Source organism: Mesoplodon bidens (assembly GCF_964165515.1).
Source record: "Mesoplodon bidens genome assembly, chromosome: 20".
Lineage (NCBI taxonomy): Eukaryota > Metazoa > Chordata > Mammalia > Artiodactyla > Ziphiidae > Mesoplodon > Mesoplodon bidens.
Window position 1 is genome coordinate 11,972,784 of NC_138181.1, and position 27,361 is coordinate 12,000,144.

At 40.0% G+C, this 27,361-nt stretch overlaps 1 protein-coding gene across 5 annotated transcripts in view; it reads left to right on the forward strand.

Moving 5' to 3' along the window:
* Nucleotides 1-4,029: 4,029 nt before the first annotated feature.
* NSD3 (nuclear receptor binding SET domain protein 3) overlaps nt 4,030-27,361 on the forward strand; it is a 109,076-nt gene continuing 85,744 nt past the window's right edge. For 2 of the 5 annotated variants that reach the window (XM_081220793.1, XM_081220794.1), the window contains exon 1: nt 4,030-4,504. The gene's annotated coding sequence lies outside the window, so the exon portion shown is untranslated. The remainder of the gene's footprint in view (nt 4,505-27,361) is intronic. The other 3 variants (XM_081220795.1, XM_081220796.1, XM_081220797.1) reach the window with 3 other exon arrangements.

Consider the following 27,361-nt stretch of genomic DNA (forward strand, 5'->3'; position numbering starts at 1 on the left):
TGCGGAGGGAGCGGGCTCCGGAGGAAAACAGGCAGGCGCGGTCCACCAAGTAACAGCCTGAGGACTTGGCCCGCCCACCCCTACTTCCTACGGCAGGCTCACCGGAACTGCGGCCTCAGTCCTCCAGCGCCTTCCCAATTCCCCTCCTCCCACAGCTCCCCCCGCTAGAAGGGCCAGAAGCCAAGTCTCTATGGCTCCACCTCTTTCCCCAGCCATTACGTCACTCTGAGTGACGACACCACCCACCAATGAGCTCTCAGATTCTGGGGCGCTAAGGCGTCCCTCGCGATGGCAGCCCAGGGGGCGGCAAGGTCTGGTTCCCACTGGCGAAATGATTTCTCTACTGGGTTTAGTTTAAGGAGTGCCTATGCTGGGGGGCTCAATCCTGACGTTTTTCTGCCTGTTCACACTCTGTAGGCTGTGGGTTCACCCCCCCCCAAAAAAAAACCTTCCTTGAAGCTGGATTAAAGAAGCTCTTACCCTACCAGTCGCGTAATATGCCTGATAGTCGCCATGGTGACTATCTGGGAGTCACCAATTACATCACTTTGATATATTTCCCCCACCTTCCAACTCCGCAACTGCGGGCGGGGAAAGCAGTGAGGGGAAGGAGTGGCAGAAAGGGCGGGAATGGTGAGGAAAACATCCCCTCTCCTATATCCAGGGCCAAAAACTGGAATGCTATGAAATCTTCATATGGAAATCTGAATTCCACTAAATAAAATTGCTTTATAAATGTTCTCTTAACAGATATTGGTTATGTTCAGTAGTTTGTGTTTCTCAAATAACATTTAAAATGTATACTATAGTAGCTGTGCAATGACATTGGCACTGCAGGTTTGTGGGCACTTCAGTTCCGAGGATGGGGAACTGAGCCATCTTGGGAGAGTGAAAGATCTAAATATGTACTCTATCCCCAGTTATCTCTACCCATCCATTTTATCTGGCTCTAGAAAGAAAACAAAATTTTGGTGGCTCTACTTTAACATGACAGGAAGGAATCGCTTTCACACGGAGAATACTTCTCTTAACATGTGACTGACCACAGGCCTTACTCATCTGGGCTCACATTTGTAAGAATAAAAGATGGCGGGTATAAAATTTCATTTTTAAAAAAAATGTAGACTGCTTTTAACCTACAAAGCATTTTTCAGCTAATAACCAAATGGATCCCCTGTTACATAGGCAAAACTTTTCAGTTTGGCCACTAGAGGGCCCTTTGTGCGTGTCTGATACCCAACTTTAGACCGAAAGGCTTCACTTCACGTTCTATGTTTACGAGAGTTAACAAAATCTACAAAGCTTTATAAAGTCTCTTTACCTTTCCTTCCCTGAAAATTCCCGATGGTAAATTTTGAATTCTAAAAGGCTAGGTAGGTATAATTTTCACATTAATTTCATAAATTAATCACTGCACTATCATGTTCATGTACTTTTCTGGAAAAGATCATAAAAGATGCAAAAATATTCTTCTCAGTTCCCTGGGAGACATTTTATGCCGGGAAATATTCTTATTCATGCATTGTATTCATTTACAACCAGGCACAGTGAAAATCATTAAGTATTCATAAACCAGATGAACGATTCCAAGCCCAGTATTTGAAAGATGAGCTAGATTTTCTACCATGGCCATATGTCAGCAATCCCATTTTAAAAAGGGAAGGTTTAAGGATCTTTCTTATTGAAATCCATTGGTTCAAAACAATGTCTGCGTTCTCTTATCAGGCCTGGTGATTTTTTTGACTTTCAGGATAAGTGATTTATCATGTAATGAGTTTCTTAATATAATCTTCAGAAGACAAACAAAAATGTTTTTTTCTCCCTAAACTTGGCCCTGAGAATTGTGTTAGATTGCTTTCTTTTTAGAAAAATAATTAAATTTTCTTTTCTTAAATTTATTTTTGGCTGCTTTGGGTCTTGTTTCTGCGCGCAGGCTTTCTCTAGTTGTGACGAGCAGGGGCTACTCTTCGTTGCGATGTACGGGCTTCTCACTGCGGTGGCTTCTCTTGTTGCAGAGCATGGGCTCTAGGCACGCAGGCTTCAGTAGTTGTGGCTCACGGGCTCTAGAGTGCAGGCTCAGTAGTTGTGGCGCATGGGCTTAGTTGCTCCGTGGCATGTGGGATCTTCCCTGGCCAGGGCTCAAACCTGTGTCCCCTGCATTGGCGGGCAGATTCTTAACCACTGCACCAACAGGAAAGTCCCAGATTGCTTTCTTAATGAACTGTTTGCTCACTTTCTATGAAGAATAGAAAACATGCTCTGAACCTCATAAGATGTTAGACGCTAAAAATGTAAATTATTATTTTAATGGCCATTTCCCTAAGTACGGCTCCAAATCTAACATTATTAACAATGTGTATGTTATGCAGGAAGAGACTATTCATTTACTTCACATAAGTTTAATTTTAAACTCTTGTCAATACAGGAAGGTGGGAAAGAAGGATGAAGATAGAAAGGATCATAGGAAAGGAAAAAAAAAAAAGACCCATTTAACCTCTCTTTCCAGGAGATAGAATCAAACATTTGAAATAAGCTCAGGTGGTGTGGCCCCCTTTGGCGAAGACATTTAAAACAAAAATGTGCTTTTACTGATTCCTTTAACTTTTGGTACCACAAGCATAGGAACCACACAAGCATAGATTTAGAAATAGTTAATGATTAACAGTAATGGGAATGCTTAATTCTGAATATCATCCTTAGCATTATTAACAGGGTTGTGGTTTTTTTTTAAACGAATGCAAAATTAGAAATCATGAAAATAATTGGTCTGTAGGAATCTTTTAATTTCCTGTTTAAGTGGTATTTAAAGATAAAGGTAGCAGGGATTGCCCGTAACGGTACCAAATAGATCCAGCACCGTAGCGTCGTTGGAGAGTCTAAGGTCTAGTGGTGATATGACTTTATTATTCTCAGAACGGAGTATTGGTTTCTTCATCTGGTCGCTGCCTGTGTTTCCTTTGTACTTTCATGTCTGTGCTACGACGTTCTAAGTCATTATCACCAGGCCCCAGGAAATATCACCAAATCGGCCCACTCCTGCAAGACGAGTTTACTGTGTCACGCACCTGGTACCTTCTATTGTTTCACATAAATTTCCTAGGATGGGGAGGGATATAGGGTTACAGAGAATCTTGACTCCCGCTTCTTCCTCTCATTCTTGCGTACGTGAGCTCTGTCTGGGACAAACGCCCTCATCCCTCAAAGCGCAGGTCTGGCCGCGAGCAGTGCAGGGCCCGGCACGTGACGGGCGGGGAGCCCGCCGGTCCCTCTGGGTTGGGGTGCGGGCGGCTCTACCTTCCTTCCCCCCGTTACCCACAAGCCCCCGGGCCCGCGGGGCGAGAAGGAAGCAGGCGTGTGGGGCCCGGGGCCTGTCACGGAGGCGTCCGAGGAGCCTGCCATCCGAGACTGTCCCCCAAGGCTCCGGTGTGAAATCGCTGCCACACGCAGAGCCCGGTGGGACAGGGAGCTCCTCTGTGACAGCTGTCGGGCGGGAGACAACCAGGGTGGCACAGAAATCGCTGTCCTCTTTCCCGCTCATCTTAACCGAGCGCCCGTTTGTAGGGGATTTCTAAGGTCTAGGGAGGGCATCGCAGTGTCACCCCGAGGAGTCCCATCTGGTGATTGACATGTGCTGTTAGAAGCATCAAAGAACACGCACGAGCACACTTTCGCCTCCCAGGCCCAATCTCTATCCTGCCTTCTAGTTTTGTTTTGTTTTTCACTCTCCTCCGCGTCGTGCCTTTCTGTCTCTCTGCCTTTATCGCCTGCGGTCTCACTTCTAGTCGAGACCCCGCCGGGCGCTGGCGTTTCGGGCTCTCCCCCAGTCCCTCCTTTCCGCCCGCCGACTGGCCTCTTCCTCCTTTAGCCCACTGCGCCCGGAGCCCCGGACTGCATTTCCCGGCAGGCGCCGCGGCCAGCGGCCAATGAGCGGCTGAGGATTTGGCGGCGGCGGCGTCCCGAGAGTCGGGGTGGGGGGGGCTTTGTGCGCGGCGGCGGCGGCGGCGGCGGCTGTGGCGGTGGCGGTGCCTGTGGCGGCGGGAGCGGGCGGCGGGAGCGGGCGGCGGCGGCGACCAAGACGGAGGCGGAGGCGGAGGGAGACTGTCCACTGGTCGCCGCGGAGAGGCGTGCGAGGCCAAGTCGAGCCCCGACGACGACCCTGCTGCCCCGGCCCGGCCGCCAGCCACGGGCTGGTCTCTGGCAGCTGCAGCTGCGCGGCGACCCCCATCCCTCCTGCTCCGCTGCCCACCCCACCGCCCGCAGTCTTCCTCCTTTTGCTGCGCGCCCGGCCCGGCCTGGCCGTGGCCCTCCTCGGTGCCGGCCGCCATGGCAGAGGCGTCCGGCGCGGGGGAAATCTAGCCCGGGGATTTCATGCGGCCTAGCTTGGTTCCGCCTCCTCCCCCCGCGGCCCCGGCGGCTGCCTGCACCCCAGCCCTACTCCGGGCCTCCGTGTGTCTCCTGTGATCGTACTGACACGGCCGGGGGGTTAGAATGGAACAAAGTGAAGGTAAAGTGAATGCGTGTGTGTGTGTGTGTTTGTGTGCGCGCGCGCTGGAAGGAAGCGCTGAGGTGGGGACGGCGAGGAGGGGGCGACCTAGGGATGGGACCCGGCTAGGGAGAGAGACCTTAGCAGGTATGGGAGGACTAGCGGGTGGCCTGAAAGGGTTCGAGGGGAGTCTAGAAGGATGGAGCAAGGCGGGGGATGTGGAGGGGATTGGGAGGTGGGGCAGGAGAGGTAGGATTGGGATGAGGGATGGAGTGGCGCTAAGCTGGGAATTGGGAGTAGAGGTGGGATGGGGGCGGGGATAAAGATGGAACGGGGGAGGGGCAGGGGGAGAGGAGAAGAGTTAGGTTTGGAGATTAGAGACCTGGGCGGACAGAGAAGTAGGCAGGTTTGGGGGTGGAGTATGGGAACTAGGAGAGTCTGGGGGAAGGAGAAAGAATTAGGTGGAGAGATGGGGCCTCAAGGGAGACACGAGGGAATGGAAGTGGAGGAAAAGGTGGATTAGGAAAAAGGGATGAGAAATGCCTGAGACAGGATGCAATAGGAAGATAGGAAATAGACTCAGGAACTGGGAGACCCAGGATTGGGCTCGGGAAGGAAATTAACTGAATGTTGAGAAGGATGAGAACTATGGACCAAGCGTCACAGAGTGGGAGGAAAAGAAGGAGAAGGGGGTTGTTAAAGTGTTAGGAAGGGAAAGCCTTTTGTTCCCATATTTGTGTGTATTCTGTGCCTTTTCTTTCAAGGCTAGATAATGGAGAAGCTAGTGGTTATGGTGTTGTGAAATGGGGAGGTGTGGGTTTTACTGCTTTGAGGTGCTTTGAGGGAGGAGGAGGTGTGTTCGTGTCATGGTAGCAAGACAGAGAGAGACATGGCCATAATTTGATGGTTTTGGTGAGGGAGTGAAGACTATTCAGATTTAAAGGGGGCAGGGGCAGCCATGTTTGCTGCCAGGCACTGCAGTGTAAATAAATTCCTTCTTCTCTCCGACATCAGTATGAATCTGGAAGGGGCCAGTTCAGATTGTTAACCCCCTTTCTTTCTATTCATGAACTCTTCCCATACATCTTGGGGTCATTTAAAATTATTCATAACCACCAAAGGAGGTAGTAATGTTTTCCATTTTGTGTGTTTTGCTGCCCCCCCTTTCCCTTTTCCTTCTGGCTGCGAACAAGGCATGCTAATGAACTGCGGTGTAAAATTTAACCCCTTTAATAAAGTTAAAACTATATTTTTGACTAGCTGAAGGAATCCTTACTACTCTTATTTCAAACATGATCATGAAAAGGCTTTTAAATATTGAAAATTCATTTGTTTCAGAAGCCTCAGAAGCAGTCAACATGTTTTCTGCAATTCTTTAAGTAAACAAGGAAATTGCCTCGGTTATTTCACTTGGGCTTGTGCTCTCGGCAAAGCACTGTGTGAGGGGAGAGGAGGGGTAGGAAGGTCTGCTGTGGTACCTTATCTGCTTGCTGTAGTTTGCGTGTTGGAAAATTAGAAATGTGTGTATTTTAAAATGGTGTTTCTGATGGCTCTTGCTTATAGGTGATGGGTGTGTTAAGAAGTGTTTTCTTTTTTAAAATAAACTCTCTTCCATCCTTTCTCTTTGCTTTCATACAATTGCCCAGTACACTCTCCAGATGTCAGTTCAGCACAGTGCAATGATCTATGAAGCAGGCATGCAGAGCTCAGAGCGTCATTCAGGTGCCAGGATTTTTTGGTGGGAACTTCAGGTCACTCTCAGGAAAGCTACAGTAACTCTCAAATGTGTTCAAGTGTATCTACTTATGTGATTTGAAATAGTTACTATTCTAAAGCTTTAAATACTAACAAACTTACAGTAGCTGAACTAAGTGGAGCCTATTTTATTTTCATATTGAAAAGGATTAAATGTGTGTGACCTTTTGTTTTTGTTTTATCATTGTAATTGGGAGAATCCAAACTTTAATCCGTCATATTGGTGTTGAAACTGTTCTCTAATACCAGGAAGGCCTGTTAAAACTGTAATATGATGGACTCAAACCAGTTGTGCTACATATTGATTTAATCTATAATAATTCCTCATCCTTTCAAGTTGTTATATAGAATTTTAGGATGTGTTCTTGGTCTGTTGAAAAAATTAAATTGAATATTGTTAGAATGTTACTTTGGGAGATACTCTATACTTTTAGTATAGAGGTCAGATTTACAACTTATTTTGATTTGATAATATTCAGCCTGAATTTTTAAAAATCTTATGAGAAAAAGTTCCACTCAAAAAATCCATTCAGTATGATTTTTTGGAATTTATTTTTATGGAGATTTCATTTTTATATCTCTCACTTGATTGACGTGTTATTTGTAATTAATTTGTGAATGAACCATCAGTGCCATAAATTTTTAGGAAAATGAGAAAGTGTTGTATATTAAAATAAGAAAAGACTCTTGGAAGCTTGAATTACTTAAAAAAAAAAAAAAAGGTTTATTCCTAGATATTCAGCATTTTGTAAAGATAAAGGTCGCCTGCCCAGCTGTCATGAGTATTCTGGCTCCTGGCTAGGTATCCACATGTAATGAAGAAGGCTACTCTAGTTAGTTGACACTTAATTAAAACCCAGGCTGTGCTCTGATTACCATGTCCCTCATCAGCTCACCTACTACCTGTGATAGCTTTTTTTTTTTTTTAACTTTAAATTAATAGATATGCCCTTTCTTATACTGATCAGATTGAATGAGTTTGGGGTAAAGGAAATTGGTTGCCTTTGAGATTGGTCATCCTTGAATGAATTGTCAATGTCTTTAGTCAGTTGTCTAAAAGACACTCCATTTCTGGAATTTATAATAATATTTATAATAAGCCTAGTAATGGCTACCAATAGCTGTTGTCCTCTAACAATGTGCTGTGCTAAATGTCTTATATGGATGATTTCCTTTCATCCTCCCAACAGTTGTGGGAGGGTTAGTACTGTTAACTGCTTTTTTACAGATGGAGAGATTGAGGTTAAACACCTTAATAACACACAGATGGTAAACAGCAAAGCCAGTATACGAACCCAGGTCTTTTCTAACTATAAAACCTGATCAGCAGACCTTTACTTTTATTTTCTTGTAAAGATTCATAAAAATAATACACGTCCATTATTTAAATTTTTTTGAAATATTATAAAAGACTAAGTGGTTTAAAGAAAAGTTAACACTCTGTTCTCCACGAACAACCATTTTGAAGTTTCTTGGGTGTCCTCCTAGAAAATTTCTGTACATACATATGTACATCTGTCTTAAAATACATACAAATTCTATCGCACTGTTTGCATTTTGCTATTTTGTTTTAGTAGGCTACCTGGGACATCCTTTCAAACAAGCACATATGGACCTACAGCTTTCTTTTTTTTTAAGGTCGTATAGTATTCCATTGTTTGAAATATTGATTAATATTAAGTTGTTAACAAGTTTTTGCTACTACAAGTAATATAGCAGGTCCTGAATTAAGTCCCTAACAGCCTATTTAAATAGAAGAGATATAGTCCAACTACTTTATTTTACAAGAGAAATCACTGAGACCAGAGAAGTTAAGTCCAAGGCTTTGGTGAAAAACCTGTCACTTGACTCTTTATACCACACCACATTACTTCATTATTGTGGAAGTATTTGTGCATTCTGTGAAAGCTCAAGGTGAGAGGGAATACTCAAGGTTAGGCATGGTTAGTATAATGAGCACAAGGGGATTAAGTTGCGGTGAGGTAAAGGCTCTTGCTTCTCTTTTTCCATACTTTGTTCACGATGTTGTACATATAGCATTTATACAAAATATTTTTACATGCATAAATGAGTCTTGTCCAGGTATCTTGAAGTTTGTATTTTGGGTAATGAAGTGGTTTTGGCAGAATTTTTCCTGTTTTAATAAAATTATCAATGAAATAAAAAAATAAGAGGTCTATCATGGTCCTGGCAAAGAACTTGGAAAGAATACCTAATTGAAAACAAGTTTTAAAAAAATCTTAGGCATCACTGATTATTTTTAATTATTTTTTACTATCAAGGGGAAAATTCGTAACCATGGATACTTATTCATTGAATTCCTTGAAAACAAAAAGTCTGTTTTAGACACTTAAAAAATTAAAATCATTAAAGCTTTAAAAAGGTTTAGAATTTGGTATCTATCCATAAAATCTATTTTGGTGTATTGCTGTTTTTAGTTTTACTAAAAAAAAAATAGGAGTCTATTATTTTTTGAAAGAGCAACTAAGATGATTTATTCATGTGTTAATGTCCAGCATTTGAGTTTTTAAATGAATGGTGAGCTTTATTTCTGCAGGCTAATCTTTTAATAAATATAAATAAAGATAAATTTAAGAAACTGATTATGCTGCGACTACCTAACACATTTTTAAAAGAGGTTTCTCGTTTTGTTTTTATTGTTGACCTTACTAAATACTTTTAAACACTTCTGTATTATGTTGTGCTAGTACAGGGTGGCATGAAAAGAAGGAAAAAGGCATATTTAAAATTTTGTGATTTAGACAATGTTCAGTTTTTACTAGATGGATGTGTTTTGTTACTTCTAAAGTACATCTGCTTATTGATAAAATTTTGCATTTGAAAAGCTCTTTGATAAATGATTCTTGGCTTATTCTTAAATTTTAGATGTGAATCTGTGTTATCATTGACTGATCTACAATGAGAACTCTTTTTTCTACTATGTTCCCTCTTTCATCTAGATTTACAACTATATTGAGGAGAGAGTGAATAGGAAAATTTTTAAAATTTATATTCATCTGGCTTCCATTTTAACCATATACATATATGAATATTATTATCTAATAATACTTTGTTTTACGTGATATCTTCTGAGATGCTTGATAGAACTCCAGCACAATAACTTCTCTGTGTGTGTGTGTGTGTGTGTGAAGTTGGAAAGCACAAGAATTATTTAACTCAATTTAAATAAGTAGGTATTTTAAATTTAGGAAATGTGTGGCTTCCTGGGATTTTGTGGGTAAAATAAAATTTAGTTCATCAAATTGATTTGAGATTCAAAAGATTAGGAAGTCTCATGTGGAGGCTTGCCTACTGGCATTTTGGCTGTAGCCAAGATGGTATTGTGTCTAGTGAGTCTTGTGTTACTCACATCTCTTAGCTGTGGAGTCTTAGGAAAGCTGTACATAAAAAACAAACAAGCAAAGACTTTTAAAGTGCATTTTAAAGACTTTTGTAAAACATGACATATAAAGATAAAAGCATAAAACCTAAATGTACAGTACAAACAAATAATTAGAAAACAAACATCATGTAGTCACCACCCAGGTAATATGCCCTGTAAGAAAAGCTGCAGAGACAGTCTCATTGGTTTAAGTGGTATTGTCTTGGTGGTAGTTGGACTTGAGGGATAACACTGTGCTGAAAAGAAAGCTGAAAAATTAATAACCATGAGGAGTCAGCACAGGTAAAAACTGAATCACCAGTTTTTATTTGTTGTTATCAAAAGGGTTATCTAGACAATTAAAAAAAGTTTCCTAACATTTAGTGTAGTCATTTAGTCATTTGAAATCTTGGTGCTTCACTACTGAATGTGAAACAAAAAATAATGCTGAATCCTACAAGAATCATGCCATGTTGCATAAAGCTGTTTCTTCAGAGTTCATCTCTGATGCAGCTTTTGGTAGGATTCAGTGCCTACTGGTTTTAGATTTACGTGCAGACTCTAACCATGGCTTTTGCTTAGGAAATGTCAGGTTTGCCTGTATCAGTGATATCCTAACTTAAGTATCTTATTTACAAAAACTAGTTTGACTCTCTTGCTTTCACATTAATGTAACCATTAGAAAAAGTATTAACCTGAACAGTGACAATCCGTGTTGGCTCTTCCATCCTTGGTGCCTCTTGATGCTTACCTTGTCTGCATCTTGGCTGGGTGAACCAGATTTCTTTTTTAACTGGAGAAACCTACTTTAGTGTGCCTCCCTCACTTTCTAGACATATTTTTTTATATGTATGGAAAGGTTAAATGTTGACTTTGGAGGATTTTGATAGCAGAAAACAGTTGAATTTTTGTGAGTATTTTTTTTTAATTTTATTATTTATTTATTTGTTCATTTTTGGCTGCGTTGGGTCTTCATTGCTGCGCGCGGGCTTTCTCTTGCTGTGGCGAGCGGGGGCTACTCTTCGTTGCGGTGCACGGGCCTCTCAATTGCGGTGGCTTCTCTTGTTGCGGAGCACGGGCTCTAGGCGCACGGGCTTCAGTAGTTGTGGCGCACGGCCTCAGTAGTTGTGGCTCGCAGGCTCTAGAGCGCAGGCTCAGTAGTTGTGACGCACGGGCTTAGTTGCTCCGTGGCATGTGGGATCTTCCCAGACCAGGGCTCGAACCCGTGTCCCCTGCATTGGCAGGCAGATTCTTAACCGCCACCAGGGAAGTCCCAAAGTTGAATTTTTTTTCCCCCTCTGACTACCTGATGAATACAGACTATTTGCATAAAACTCTGCAATGTGGACTTTAAGAAGGACATTTTTATAACACATCTGCATACATAAACTAAAGCCTTTATTTGGCTATTATAATTTTGTTACTTTAAGCTGTCTGTGTTTTTCTTGATCTCTGCCGGATCCAAATACATTGCAATATGGTATTTCATATTTGATTGTGGTGAGAAACTTCATGCTATGCTTCACCTAAAATTCCAATAGAATGTTGTTCTTTTTTATTCTGGGTGAAGGTTAAATACATCCCTTGCTATTTTTTTCTCCTGCAAGGATGAGAAATAATTATTTTAAATCTTGAAATGACTGTATATGTTGAGTTTTCCTACATGTGGAAACACACATAATTTAATATAATAGTTTTTTAAACCTAAAGTAGGTAATTTGGCTTTGTATATGAAGTAGGGTTAATATACTTTTGGTCATCTCATGCTTCCTGTGTTGTTTTCTCCTGTACAATTTAGCCTTGATCATTAGAATTTATTTTATTGTGTCATAGAATAAGGGTGTTGAGGTTAAGGTCTTAATTAAGGTATTACATCCATATGCATATAGGTCCACACACACAGTACCCCTAAGAAATGCTGATAGCCCTGTTAGGTTTTTTTTTTTTATAGAATCTTTTTAGTTATCTCTTTCATACATATTAGTGTATACATGTCATTCCCAATCTCCCAATTCACCCCACCACCACCACTACCCCCAGACCTATTAGTTTTTAATTTTTAATGGAAAATTTGTACTTTCCAAAGTGGCTGGTAGTTTTAAAATAACATTTATTATGTTTAAGTTATGAAAGGGTTGTTTATTGTAGAGAAATTGAAAACCAGTGAGATATAAAGAAGGTTAAAATCACCTGAAATCCTACCAACTGGAAACAACTACAGTTAACATTTTGTTCTGTATCTTTCCAGTGTTTTTCTTATGCATACCTGTATTTTTTTTTTTTTTACAAATTGGAATAGTATATAATATTATTTTATAACCTGCTTTATTGTGAAATAAATTGTTTTGAGAGTGTGATTTTTAAACTGATATATAATTTCATTGTATGGTTGTGCCATATCTATTTACCATTATTCTGTTGATGGTGTTTTAGGCAGTTTGCAATTTTTAGATAAAATTTGATGAACATTCTTACATATTTAAAAATTGTATGACTGTAATGATTTGATTACAATAAATTCCTAAAAGTAGAATTACTTAACAGGTCTGAACAATACAGAAGTTTTTGACACATATTTCCAATAGTTTTTCCAGAAAGGTTTTTTTTTTTTTTTGCGATACGAGGTCCTCTCACTGCCGTGGCCTCTCCCGGACACGCAGGCTCAGCAGCCATGGCTCATGGGCCCAGCCACTCCGCGGCATGTGGGATCTTCCCAGACCGGGGCACGAACCCATATCCCCTGCATCGGCAGGCAGACTCTCAACCACTGCGCCACCAGGGAAGCCCCAGAAAGGTTTTTTTAATAACAGTTTTGTTGAGAAATAATTCACATACCATACAAGTTACCCATTTAAAATGTACAATGCAGTGGTTTTTAGTATATTCATAGAATTGTGCACCATCACCACAGTCGATTTTAGAACATTTCCAGCAAGATTTGAACCAATTTAAACTCCTAGCAATATCAGAAAGGCTTTGTTTTTAAAAACTGCATTTATTTGTGGTTTTTAAAGTGTAGTACAGGTATACAAGAATGCAGCAGCTTGTGTGATACATTTTTTTCTTTATAATTCCTATCACTTATTTTGAAAAATTTTATTTCCAGCCTTATTGAGTTGTAATTGATGATATATACTTTACATCAATTTATGGAGTGAGATTTTAAAAGTCATCTATGAAAACAAGATGCTCATATTCCTGTGTTAAGAAAACATGACATAAAGTTTAAGCTTATAAAACAAAGTATGCGGTAGATTTTTTGAATTATAAAATCATCTTTCCATTCAGTCACGATGCCTTTATTGAGAAAGCGTTGTATGTGGTTTAAAATACCTTTCTTTTCATTCAAATTTTATTCAGAAACACCTTATTTTAGGAAATGTCTATGGAAAGTATGCTATACCTATATAGTTAACTATAGCAAACTTATTGTATAAAATGTATGGCTTGCTTTTTATTGAGAGGTTTGCTTTGCTCTAACTGACCTTCACCCTGAAAGTTGTTCTGTTTGCTTTAAGCCATTTAACAAAACTTTTTTTTTTTTTTTTTTTTTTAACTTGATGGGCTGTGGAGTGTAGGGCAAGTGTCAGGGAGACCTGAGTTCTTATTCCCGCCATACCTCTACCACTGGGGCTCAGTGTTCTTACCTCTGAATCGGAGATGAAAATGACTACTTTTTGCAATTATAGGGATCTAAACTAGAAGTGCTAGAGTGTGCCTAGAACTGGACCAGGCATATAGCTGATAATAAATGACTTTTTAAAAATATAAGAATAATAGCATATGCAAAATGAGCTAGTCTTTGGTCGAATGTTTCATCAATGAAGATGTGAACTCAGTTGGCCTAAACTCACTTTTGTAGAAGTTAAAAGTTGAATGTTAGTGCTTGAGCAGAATCTTTGCATGGGTTATATGGGTGTTTCTCAGTTGGTAAAGAGAATTCATGCTGTTACAAGTAGGAACATGAAGTTAACTTTCCAGTCCAAATTTACTTCCACTGTTGTTATTACAAAAGCATGATGGCTATAGCTTCACCAACACTTCATGTTCTGATTAAGCAAATAGGTGATAATGTAAAATTTGAATATATGGTATGAAGTTCCTTATGTTCTTTTATTGTTTATTTTAAAAATGAAACGTTGAATATAATTGAACATAAAATACTAAAGTGATAAACCTGATGAACCAAAAAAAAAAAAGAAAAGAGAAGAAAAACCCCTGGTCTTTATAGAAAAAATAAACTTAGTAAATTATCATTTTAGATATTATGATAAATTAATTGCTTAGTACTTTAAAAACTACATTATCATTTCTGTGATACCTTGCCTTGATATGGTAAAAGAAAGTAAAATTTGAACAATCTCAAACCTGTTTTCTGTAATTTAAAAATTTGTTAGGGAAAGAGGAAAGAAAATATGTGGATGAACTTGTTAGTTTACTAGATTTCATAGTGAATGGAACAATATGACTGATATACGTTACTTATTTTGTCATAAATTTCACTGTGAGCCAGTCCCTTGATGTAGGGGATTGGAAAATAATTTAATGTGAATTTTCTTCCAGTCATAATACCATGTCTGTTGTTGCCAGGTGTGGTCAAGAACAAAGAGAAGACTTGGAGGTTAAACCAAATAGATAAGGGAAATTGCGTGTTTTATTAGTAAGTTTTGTATTGGTACAAGGCAGTTCAATAAGTAATGTGGTTTAGTCAGGAAAAAAAAGAACTACAAAGCAACCTAAAATGTTGTGTAACTTAATAGAATCATAGTCAAGTGAAAATTGTGTGACTGTATTTAGTGACAGGGGATTTTTGGTGTTTAATTGTGTTTCATTTCACATAGGTCACTCCCTTATACAGGATATTTTCATGTCCTTGACCATCATCTTTCTCTTAACACAATTTTAGTGGAAAATTATTAAGTGAAAATTTCAGAATATATTTGGGGTGATGATACTAGAGTTAAACAGATTATGGAGTAGTACCGTTATGTTTTAAAAATAGTATTACTCTATTACTAGTGGTATAAACTAAGGAAAATTAAAAACAAAAATGATAAGAAAAGGTGCTACTTCTCTAATACACCTTGATTACTTAGAGAATTTTGTAGAAAGAAATATGGTGGTCATGCTTTACCCCCTAAAATCTTATTTATGTAAATAGGTGTTGGTTGTGAATTTCATATGATTGTTTGCTATTGCAAATAACGAACATCTTTAAATAATGTTAATAGGGTAGGTAAGACATTAAAGTTAATTTTTAAAATCGCATATGTTCTTGTCAGAATGCAAATCCAACCCCTACATTTATGTACTGGTGACTAGGAGGAATCACAGCTCATTTTCCCATTGTTTGCGGTCATTTCAGGTGATCGGATCACCTGGTTTAACCTCTATTATGGGCTATAAACAGAAGCCCAAATACGTCGATCTCTTCAGAGAGGTAGACTCACAGCTAAAACTCAAGACTCATGACTGCAAGACCAATGTCAGAGTGCATTTTTCCTTGTCCCCGATTTATCTTACTCTTATTTTATTCTTGCATGTGTGTCTGCTAAATTTCCTCATATGTGATTTCTGTCTAGTTATATGGTACTATTCACCAATTTCTTTAAAAAGTTTACAATTAACCTTATTTTTATAAGCTTTTTTAGGATGTTTTTGTTTGGGTCAAATTTGAGAAAGGATTTACATCAGCACTGACCAATAGAATTTTCTGCAGTGATGGAAATACCCTGTGTCTGTGCTGTCCTGTATGGTAGCCACCCACCATGTGTGGATTTTGAACACTTGAAATGTGGCTAGTGTACTTGAGAACTGAATTTTTAATTTAATTTTAATTTGTTTACAATTCAGTAGCCACGTGTGATTAGCACAGATTTAGATATTATTAGTGAAGGGAAAGAATTAAGTAGAAGTGGACATTTTCACATTCTTTGCTCTTGTGATTACTTTTGTTGTGTGTTTTGTGGGATTGGGACTTTAAAATCTCATTTTTCCAAATGCTTACTGTCTTAGAAAATGAATAAATCCATTCACAGGAAACAACTTAGTAATAGTTATTTGATTATTATTTTAAAATATACAAATTTTAAATATTTTTTAAATTAAAAATTTTTTGAAATATAAAAGTGTTTTTTAAAACTCTTAATGCAATTATTAACAGACTATGTACTGCTGACCAACAAAATGATTTCATTTCAGTAGTATTTTAGAGTAGTTATGGTTAAATAATATGGAAATCTTAAACTTTTTATATTACTCGGAATACTTGACTATTATTTAAATCTTTTTACTATAACCTCAGAAGCCTCTGAAAGAAAGAGAACTTGAAATAAAAGATATGTCTGATGATCACCTCTTCACGTGTCTTCCTCTAATCTTTCTATATGATTAGTTCCTGGTTTGGATTCCATTAGTCCTTTTTATAACAATCCAGACCCCCAGTCACTGTGTCCTATTACCCTGTTTTATAGTAGCTTATCATTTTCTGAAATTTTCATGTTTCTTTTTTTTTTTTTTTTTTTTTTTTTCTTTTTGCGGTATGCGGGCCTCTCACTGTTGTGGCCTCTCCCGTTGCGGAGCACAGGCTCCGGATGCGCAGGCCCAGCGGCCATGGCTCACGGGCCCAGCCGCTCCGCGGCATATGGGATCCTCCCAGACCGGGGCACGAACCCGTATCCCCTGCATCGGCAGGCGGACTCTCAACCACTGCGCCACCAGGGAGGCCCTTCATGTTTCTTTAAACTCTATGAGATCAGAATCATATTTCCTTTGATATCCCAGGATCTAGGGCCTGGTACCTAGTTGGTGTTCAGTAATGAACCGTGTCACAAACAAAACAAAAAAAGGACTTTGTGAGAAATTAGATATATATCTGGAATAACAAACCACTTAGAGTCTGAGAATAGGCAAGGTGAGGCCCAACTTTTGATTATCTTGGTGGTGTTGATATGGGTAGTTTACGGCGATTAGTTTAGAATGAGTCTGTATGGAAACATTTCTGTGGGAACTCTTACTTTAAAAATAGACAAACTTTTGTCCAGGCATGTACATATGTACTAAATAAATCCTCTCCACATAAAACATCATAGAGTTGGGGCCTCTCTGGTGGCACAGTGGTTAAGAATCCACCTGCCAATGCAGGGGACACGGGTTCGAGCCCTGGTCCGGGAAGATCCCACATGCCGTGGAGCAACTAAGCCCATGCGCCACAACTACTGAGCCTGCGCTCTAGAGTTCGCGATCCACAACTGCTGAGCTCACGTGCCACGTGCCACAACTACCGAGCCCATGTTCTGCAACAAGAGAAGCCACCGCAATGAGAAGCCTGCGCACTGCAGAGTAGCCCCCCGCTCGCCACAACTAGAGAAAGCCTGCGCGCAGCAACAAAGACCCAACGCAGCCAAAAATAAATAAATAAATTTATTTAAAAAATCATAGAGTTGACAAAATGGAAAAACAAGTGAGAAAATATTGCCATCATCGGTTTTTGAGTATTCAGCCTCATTTTGTAACCTTTTAGAGATTAAGGGATTTACTCGAAGTCATTTATTTGTATGCCATTGGTCAGAACAGAGAGAACTGCCAAATCCTAGTTTTCCAGTGTGTTGTTTTGACTTATCATCTATGAATGGACATCACTGTGTAGCAGACATAGGCACTTTACCTGATAAAAGCGGTATTTAACTGATAGTGGTTTGAGTTATCTGTGAGTAGTAAGAGGTCAAATGTTCTCATGCAGTAAATTAGGTCATTTAATTTCTGATCTTTAAATGCCAACATGATAAGTGTGGAAAGGGTTTTATTTTTACTCATGTATTCCTATACATAAGTCTTAAATAGTTAATGTTTTGAGATATGAATCAGCCCTTTTATTTAGGGAACTTATACATTATTCACCTTTACAAAATAAACTTCCAGTTAGAGGTTATTCATTATAAAAAATGTTGACTCAATGGAGTTCTTTGGGATGGCTGCAAGGGGCTTTTCTTTATTAACTGTGGCTATTATATGTTTAAATTAACAGACTTTAAAAAATGGTTCTTAGCCGTAGTGCTGTCTTTACTACTGCGAGTTTTCTCCACACCCACCACATATTTTTGTGAAAATCAGCCACAGAATCCAGTGTGGCCCAGAGATTTTAGTTGTCAGAAATGGAAAGATACAGTAAGTATTTTAGTAATAAAAGGACCCATAACGTTACTGAGTCGCGCGTGGTGTTGGCTTTGCTGCCGCATCGCTGTTTGTATCGCATCTCCAACTAGAATGAAAGTTAACTCCAGAGCATAGAAAGCAGGGGTGACTGCCGACAACGTGGGAAGAAATCACGTCCTTCTCTTCTGCAGCGTAAACGGTGACAGCGGCGTCCTCTGAGCAGCTGCAGGCTGGTGGCTTTCCTGGCTGTCCAGGGACAGGTCGAAGGCCACATGAGCATATGTGTAGCCATAGATAGGACTATCCATGTTGTCATAGGGTAAGACCTTTAAAAGTGCTCTTTCTGGGGCTTCCCTGGTGGCGCAGTGGTTGGGAGTCCGCCTGCCGATGCAGGGGACGCGGGTTCGTGCCTCGGTCTGGGAGGATCCCACATGCCGCGGAGTGGCTGGGCCCGTGAGCCACGGCTGCTGAGCCTGCGTGTCCACAACAGGAGAGGCCACAACAGTGAGAGGCCCGTGTACCGCAAAAAAAAAAAAAAAGTGCTCTTTCAGTTTCACGTTCCCCACATCTTAGGTTAAGGAAGCTAAGGGAATTCTCCTCCTTCCTGTCCTAGGTTCTATAGGGATGTTACTAGAACTAATGAAGACAAGGGAGTGTTTAGAAATGCTGTCAGAGAAGACTCTGTATTAGTTTCCTTTTGCCTCTCTAACAAATGATGTCAAACTTAGTGGCTTAAACACAGCAAAATTTTAAACAATACATATTTATTATCTTAATAGTTCTGGATGTTATAAGGCCAGCATGGGTCTCTCTGGGCTAAGATCTAGGTATGAGCAGAGCTGCATTCCTTCTGGAGGTTCTCGAGGAGAATCTGTTCCCTGCCTTTTCCACCTTCTGTAGGTGCCTGCGTTCCCTGGCTTACGGTCCCCTTCCTCTTATATTCAGGGCCAGCGCAGAGCATCTTCAGATCTCTCTCTGCCTCTTCTGCAACCCTTTTTCTCTTGTAAGTATCCTAATGATTATACTGGGCCCACCTGGATAATCCAGGATAATCTCTCCATTGTAAGATCCTTGACTTAATCACATCTGCAAAGTCCCTTTTGCCACATCAGGTAACATGTTCACGGGTTCTAGGGATTAGGATGTGGGTATTTGGTGGGGGGTCATTATTCTATCTATCACAGCCTCTTTACAAGTTGAAGATGCTGGCTTTGTTAATTGTAGGGATGTTTTCTGAAGCAGTAATGGTTGCCTTTCTGAATTAATACAGACATGACAGAAAAGTGGTTCAGTGGTCAGTGACAGTGTAGCATGTGGCAAAGGGTGCAGGTCATGAAGCAAGACTGCCTGGATTTGACTCCTGGCTCTACCCCTTACTTTATGTGGGACCTTGGACAGGCCACCTGACCTGTCTGTCTTTCAGTTTCCTCATCTATAAAATGGAGATACCAGTATCCATTTTGCAGGAGTTTTCTGAAGATTAAATGAGATAATACTTGTAAAGCACTTGGAACATCACATTGTAAGTCCTCAGTAAATTATATTATTTTACTTGAAGCATGTTTAAAGTATTTTTTGTTTGAAATTTTAGAGAGATTCTTTTTTTTTTTTTTTTTTTTGCGGTACGTGGGCCTCTCACTGTTGTGGCCTCTCCCGTTGCGGAGCACAGGCTCTGGACGCGCAGACTCAGCGGCCATGGCTCAGGGGCCTAGCCGCTCTGCGGCATGCGGGACCTTCCCGGACCGGGGCACGAACCCACGTCCCCTGCACCGGCAGGTGGACTCTCAACCACTGCGCCACCAGGGAAGCCCTGGAGAGATTCTTATACAGATTAAAATCTGTATCTGTTCTGAGCTGTTGCAGGTTTTTTTGTTTAACCTTTTGAATACTCAGAAATATGGCATATTCAGGAAAACATCTGTGTGTATTAGTCATTGAAAAATAGGGTAGAAGCCGAATAAATATGAGCATTTTCTTGATTTATAATTAATGAATTATATTTTTTCTTTTGAAGAGACATATTAACATTTTTATATGTTCATTATAGAATCTACAGAGAACTAAAAGACAAAGCAAAAGAGAACAGACTATAGTAAGCATTTCCATTTTGGTGAACATCCTTTTAGGGCAGTAGTTCTCAACCCTAGGGCGATTTTGCCCTCCAGGGAACATTTGGCAATGTCTAGAGACATCCTTTATTATTGCTGGCAGGTGGTACTACTGGCATCTAGCGCGTAGAGGCCAGGATGCTGCTAAACATCTTGAATGCTCATGACAGCCCTCCTCAACAAGTGTTAGTAGTGCCAGGGTTCAAAAACGTTGTTTCAGAGTGCGAACTCATTGATAACTGTGTTGCCTTCTTAGTCTGATTCTCAGCATATATTTGAGTTTTGGATCACTTCTTGATCAGTGGGTTATGTAAAGCCCAGATACTAAAAACCAAATTTGATTTGGTAACTCATATCTGGCTCTTGGGAAATGTTAGTAATTTTAGAGATTAGTATAACAACACAGAGATTTGATGAGGTCCACACTGAAATTATCTGCATAATTTTAGATAATGGAGTTGAAGTCCTGTTACAGCATATACTAATGCTGTGATTTGGGGCTGTACTTTTGACTGTAGTTCGATAGCCAAAACACATTTTCTTCTGGCTTCATTACTTGGATGGAAATGAACATTCAGTAAAATAGCAGTTCTAATTTCCACTTGTCTTTTCTGCCATTCCTATATTCATTTAACAGCCTTTTTCATTCCCTTACGGTCCTGGGGAGTTAGGGTTACAGCAGTGAGCAAAACATAAAAGTACCCAGTACCTTTGCTAGAAGTGAAGTAGTTTTGTTTTGTTGGTTGGTTGGTTTTTCCATGACCAAAGAAGGCACTGCTACCCTTTGCTTTGGAAATTAAAGATAAATATGAACTTCAGAAATCTGAACACATTTAGCAATTCTCTGAATGCTGAAGTTACTCAAAGTTACCTCAAATACAGGTTGGCATTCTAATATAAACTGATTTTGTGTTTAGTACAGGTTTTTTATTAGGCTATAAATGATTCAAAAAAAGGAAGTCATTTCATTAGAAACTCATTTTATTAGTGTTTTATGTTCTTCTTATCATGTGTTATGCTCAGCAGTGATAATGTGACAGTTTCTCTTAATCCCATTAGTAGTGATTGCAGTTTTTATACACTGAACAAAAGACAGAGCTTCATTTCATAATATAACTACTGTTTTGGAAAATATGAACCCTAATATGTTAATAGTTTAAATGTGGTTTTTTTTTTTTTTTTGGCCACACCTTGCAGCATGTGGGACCTTAATTCTCTGACCAGGGATCGAACCCATGCCCCCTGCATTGGAAGGTGGAGTCTTAACCACTGAACCACTAGGGAACTCCTTATGTTAATAGTTTATGTATGCCTGTAGAATTATTAGATTCATGGTAGTGAGCTTCGAATTAAATATGGTTATGTTATGTAAATACATTTCTTGTCAGCCAGTGACTCTTTTTTTGTGATGTGTTTATACTCTGAATTTCCAGCACTTAATAAAATATCTTCTACTCTAATTCTGATGAAAAAGTTACTTGATAAAATGTATAGTAAGATTACATATTAAACTTTTGAAAAAGTTTAAAAATAATAGGGGGAAATTTCATTTTGTTCTCTTTCCTCTTAGTGACCTGATTACCTGCTGCTTGTTTGGTTTTGTGCAGCTACTTTCCAGCTTTATTCATGATCTTTTTAGGAGGGAAAAAGTAAATCTGTACAGTCAGTTCTAAGTGCATGCTGCTAACAAACACCTGTGGTATTTCAGTAATACTAGTTACTTAACAATTATGAGCTCATGTTAAAATACTCACATTGTTAATCTAATATTGTGGCTCCTTACTGCAATACTCCTTTCTGTTTGTGATCAATCTGTTTATTGATAATGTGCTAGCCACTGTAGTTGGCTGGGTTTCAGAGATGAAGCAGTCCCATGTCCTCATCATAAACTTCCAGTCTTGCCATATTCTCTGGCATGTAAGTTGTTTTTATACACCTGAATTATATAGTGTGCTTTCATCAAATTCTTATAATTTGGTTTTGCAACATATCAAAAGAAATATATAATCTAGATCATTTAGAAGATGTGAAACTAAGAAGCCAAGGAAGTTCTTAACCATTTTAGGTGACGGTTAATATAGGTCTTTGTAAAGGAGTTCCCCTCCCTTCCACAGGTTAGGACTTTTTGTTTCCTATACTTGGAATTGTCTCAGGTCCCCTGCATCCTCTCTCTGTCCCACATCCCCCAGCTCCTCAACCTTGGATGTTTTCCTTTGTCATCCACGGCACTTGTCCCTTCTGTCCGCAGGGACTCTGGCTTGCTCATCTTTTATCTCTAGTACTTAGGACTAAACATAATACAGGCACTCGATATGAAATGAATAAATGCATATTACCGAGCCTCATCTCCAGCACGTTCCCTTTATTGCTTTTCTCTCTCCGGTAATAATGCAACTGTATAATTCCAGGAACCATGTCTGAATTTTCATCTCTACAACTTCAGTGCTTAGTGCGATGTCTGGCATGTAGTAGGTGCTCAATAAATATGTGCTTTATTAGAGGAGCCTGTATAGGTTGGGGTGGGGACAACCTGGCTGTAACTTTTGGTCTCCTTCCCATTGTAGTAGCAGCAGAATGGGAAGGAAGGAGGAGCTGGCATGAACCTCTGCCCAACATTGTCTCAGCCTGCAGAGGGCAATTAACAGACAGCAGCTGGTATCCAGAATGGATGTAATCAAGTATTTTATTCTTATTTCTTACACAGATGTTTTGAGATCATGTTTGCTTACACACACACACACACCCTTCATTTAGGTCGAGATGGTTCTCTGTGATATATTAGTGCTATGGTAGAGTATAGGTAGGATGCTATCATGGACTTCAGAGGGTGGGTGAGGGATGGTCTGGGAAAGCTTCTTGGAGTATTTTAACACATCTGTACAAAAGCTAAGTGGTTGATGAGAGAGGAAATGATAGAATGGTGGAAGGCAAAGTGGGAAAGCAGAAGCAGGAGGAGGGGAGGCTGGACAGGTAGGCAGGGGCCAAATCAAGAGAGACCTTTTGCTTTGAGGAGTTTATCCTAAGGCATGGAGAGCCATGGGAGGTTATTAAATTTGGGGGTGGCGGGGTGGGGGGAAGCAGTTGTTTTCTTTTTAAGAACTGTCAATGGTAGAGAGGGTAGATTGGAGGTGGACAACTTTGAAAGCAGGAAGAAACAGTTTGAAGTTGTTACTCTAGTTCAGATGAGATGATAAGGCACAGCCAATGAACATAGCAAGAACTGAGGAAAGTTGGCAGAAGGTTGGAGGGTAGAACCCAGCTTTGTTTCAATGCATTGCAGTCTGGAGAATTGCCCTTGCACTTGTTTGTGTGATCTTTTGGTGTACAGTTTTTTTAAAAAATATTGTTGATTTTATTCATCAGTGTGTTTTGTACTGTTTATGTATTGTTTAAGAAATCCTTCCCCACCTTGAGTTCATAATGATCTACTTCCGTTTTATGTTATTGTTTTTCCTTAAAAATTCTTTAAGTTTTACTTTTTATATCTGGTCTTTAATCCACCTGGAGCTGGTATATTACATGGTAAGGATCTAATTTTCTTCTATATGGGTAAACAGGTGTCCCAGTACCATTCTTTAAATATTCTATCCTTTCTTCACTCATCTGCAGTGATTCTTCTGTTACATGCCAAATTCCCGTATCGACTTGGGTCTGCGTCTCGGATCTTAGTCTGTTTCATTGTCTGTCTCTTTGCCAGTACCTCACCTTTTAATTGCTGTAGCTTAATAAGTGTAGAGCTTTTTATTTTAAGTACAGTTTACATGTGTGTTGAAACCATTAAATCTTTGTATAGGTATTGTAGACTTCATTGTTGAGAAACATACGCAAATACTTTCCTGATTTCTTCTAGACATTCCTTTTTTTTTTTTTTTTTTTGAGATACAGTTCACCTTTTTAAAGGGTACAGTTCTGTGGTTTTTATTATATTCACAAGGTTGTGCAACCAGCCACTAATTCCAGAACGTTTTCATCACCCAAAAAGAGATCCCATACCCACTAGCAGTTACCTTCCATTCCTTCCTCCTCGCAGCCCCTGGCAACCACTGCTCTGCTTTCTGTGTCTATGGATTTGCCTGTTCTGGACATTTCATATAAATGGAATAATACAATATGTAGCTTTTTGTGACAGCATTCTTATTTAAATTGAGTAAAATTAATAGATTACAGGGCATTCTGTAGGAATACTGCTGTGTCTTTAAGAAAGTAGGACAACAGCCACTATGGAGAACAGTATGGATGTTCCTCAAAAAGCTAAAAATAGAACTACCATATGACCCAGCAATCCCACTACTGGGTATATACCCTGAGAAAACCATAATTCAAAAAGAGTCATGTACCAAAATGTTCATTGCAGCTCTGTTTACAATAGCCAGGACGTGGAAGCAACCGAAGCGTCCATCGACAGATGAATGGATAAAGAAGATGTGGCACATATATACAGTGGAATATTACTCAGCCATAAAAAGGAATGAAACTGAGTTATTTGTAGTGAGGTGGATGGGCCTAGAGACTGTCATACAGAGTGAAGTAAGTCAGAAAGAGAAAAACAAATACTGTATGCTAACACATATATATAGAATCTAAAAAAGAAAAAGAAAAGGTCATGAAGAACCTAGGGGCAAGACAGGAATAAAGATGCAGACCTACTAGAGAATGGACTTGAGGACACAGGGAGGGGGAAAGGTAAGCTAGGACAAAGTGAGAGAGTGGCATGGACATATATACACTACCAAATGTAAAACTGATAGCTAGTGGGAAGCAACCTATCTCCCCCACTAGGGAGATGAGCTCAGTGCTTTGTGACCACCTAGAGGGGTGGGATGGGGAGGGTGGGAGGGAGGGAGATGCAGGAGGGAAGAGATATGGGGATATATGTATATGTATAACTGATTCACTTTGTTATAAAGCAGAAACTAACACACCATTGTAAAGTGATTATACTCCAATAAAGATGTTAAAAAAAAAAAGCCAAAAATACTGTACCTGAGTAGGGAGCAAGAAGAGAAAACCTCACCAGTATTTATTTCTGTTTTGTTTTTTTTTTTTTTTTTTTTTTTTTTTTTTTTTTTCTTTTTGCGGTATGCGGGCCTCTCACTCTTGTGGCCTCTCCCGTTGCGGAGCACAGGCTCCGGATGCGCAGGCCCAGCGGCCATGGCTCACGGGCCCAGCCGCTCCGCGGCATATGGGATCCTCCCAGACCGGGGCACGAACCCGTATCCCCTGCATCGGCAGGCGGACTCTCAACCACTGCGCCACCAGGGAGGCCCCTGTTTTGTTTTTATTTAAGCATCATATTCATATTTCTTCATTTATTGAAGAGAGTGGCCAATCTTACGCCTTTGCTTAGTTGTTTAATGAATAAATGTCATGTAACAAATCCTGTTCTAGAAAGGTATCTTCTATTTGATACATCTTGAGTTTATTAGATATAGATGGAGTAAAACTACTTTGATTTGGGTTCATGTTGTCAGTAATTGTATAAAAATGACATGATTCCCTTTGTATCTTGGTGGATAAATGAGTAAAATCACGTGACAATATAAAGGGAATATATTCTCTCTCGAATTGTTTATTTTTTAAAGCAAGCATATTTTCCACTTTAACCCAGAAATTAGCAGCTTAGAGTTCTTTTTAAAAGGCTACCTTAGGGGCTTCCCTGGTGGTGCAGTGGTTGAGAATCCGCCTGCCAATGCAGGGGACACGGGTTCGAGCCCTGGTCTGGGAAGATCCCACATGCCGCTAAGCAACTAAGCCCGGGAGCCACAACTACTGAGCCTGCGCTCTAGAGCCCGCGAGCCACAATTACTGAAGCCTGAGTGCCAAGAGCCCGTGCTCCGCAACAAGAAAAACCACTGCAATGAGAAGCCCGCGCACCGCAACAAAGAGTATTCCCCCCCGCCACTTGCCACAACTAGAGAAAGCCCGCGCACAGCAATGAGGACCCAACGCAGCCAAAAATAAATAAATGTATTTATTTAAAAAAAAAGAATTTTCGGGCTTCCCTGGTGGCGCAGTGGTTGAGAGTCCCCCTGCCGATGCAGGGAACACGGGTTTGTGCCCCGGTCCGGGAAGATCCCACATGCCGCGGAGCGGCTGGGCCCGTGAGCCATGGCCGCTGAGCCTGCGCGTCCGGAGCCTGTGCTCCGCAACGGGAGAGGCCACAACAGTGAGAGGCCCGCGTACCGCAAAAAAAAAAAAAAAAAGAATTTTCAAGCAGGATACGTTTTGTTCGAAAGATTGATGTTGAGTTGTGTAGTCACTGTACCAAATTCAGTTATTGCTTTTTGCCTATAACAGAGCCAGATTAGATGCTCTCAATTCTAGCTACTTTTAGTAAACAAAGGTGAGTATTGTTGTTCATTTCCTTTTTGATGTTAGAGAGGCATGGTCAAGTCCTTAGAACCAAGTGGCTGATTTTCTTTTTTCCATAACCCCACCCCCGATTTTTTGTGTGTGTGGTGAAGTTAAAATGTAGAAAGGCTTCTGAAAGAAGAATATTAATCTTTAGAGTAATATGCATCTTGTTGATACTTTATTTTATTTTATTTTTTCTTTTTGCGGTATGCGGGCCTCTCACCGTTGTGGCCTCTCCCGTTGCGGAGCACAGGCTCCGGACGCGCAGGCCCAGCGGCCATGGCTCACGGACCCAGCCGCTCCGCGGCATATGGGATCCTCCCAGACCGGGGCACGAACCCGTATCCCCTGCATCGGCAGGCGGACTCTCAACCACTGCGCCACCAGGGAGGCCCTTGTTGATACTTAGTAGCAGTTTGTGTTTGCTGATTTTTAAAGGTGTGTGTTTGGGCTCTTTAAAAATATTTATCTCTTATTTCCAAAAAGGGTGAACGATTTACAGATTTAAAATAGATAATTATAACAAAATAATACACCTGTTTTTTAACAATACACCTTTGTTGTTACATTACTAGCAATTAAACAATTTTTAAATTATGAAAGACAAAACGGGTAATACAGAATTTATGGCTTATAGTCAAAGGATCACTCTGATCATATAATTAGATTTTAAAATATGAATAGAACACACAACCAAGAAGAATGGAGTCTCTTTTAAAACCCTGGCATTAGGGGATTTTAGCATTCTTCCTATATAGATTATGCATGTTTTTTTCAGGTTTTTACTTTATAGAGGCTCTGGTTTCACCCTTACAAACCTAAGTACTGAAAATAATGGACCATATTAAAAAAAAAAAATAACTCCCCTTACCATTTTCTTCTTGGTGTAGATTTGGGGAAAAAATAGTAAAAATGAAAATCTCCCTTAATGCTGTCATCCAAAAATCCTCATATTCTGTCATTAAATGCGAGTTGTAGTTGAAGTTTTCTGGAGGGGTATGTGTGTATGTATTGAATTGATTTCAAATGCAGGATCTGGTTTTCAAACATTAGTGATCATTCAGTTATAAATCAGTATATGACTATATTTGATAGCTTTCTCTTGCTACACCTCAAAGAGTATAT